This window comes from Otolemur garnettii, unplaced genomic scaffold, assembly GCF_000181295.1.
Source record: "Otolemur garnettii isolate 467f Iridium unplaced genomic scaffold, OtoGar3 scaffold00006, whole genome shotgun sequence".
Taxonomy (NCBI): domain Eukaryota; kingdom Metazoa; phylum Chordata; class Mammalia; order Primates; family Galagidae; genus Otolemur; species Otolemur garnettii.
The window spans coordinates 40,905,123-40,905,431 of NW_003852401.1; positions in this window are offsets into that span (position 1 = coordinate 40,905,123).

Consider the following 309-nt stretch of genomic DNA (forward strand, 5'->3'; position numbering starts at 1 on the left):
AAATGGCGAGCTTTCTTTATTTACTGTTGGTTTATATAGGCAATCTTGTGCATGCGCACTATACAGCAATGACCTCATTAATATTCATTACAATCCCTCTGCACATGCGGACATCAATGACTTTATTACTCCATTTGAACATCTTGTGGCCACCCACCCCCTAAGTAGCTCCGCCCTAGGAATCTGATAATCCACCCAACATACACCTTTAAGTATAACCTTCCAACATAACTCGGTTTAACTTAACTTAATGGAGAACATGTTGTCAGTCGTTACTTTCTTTGTTCTTATCTGATGAAGCCTGAGGCT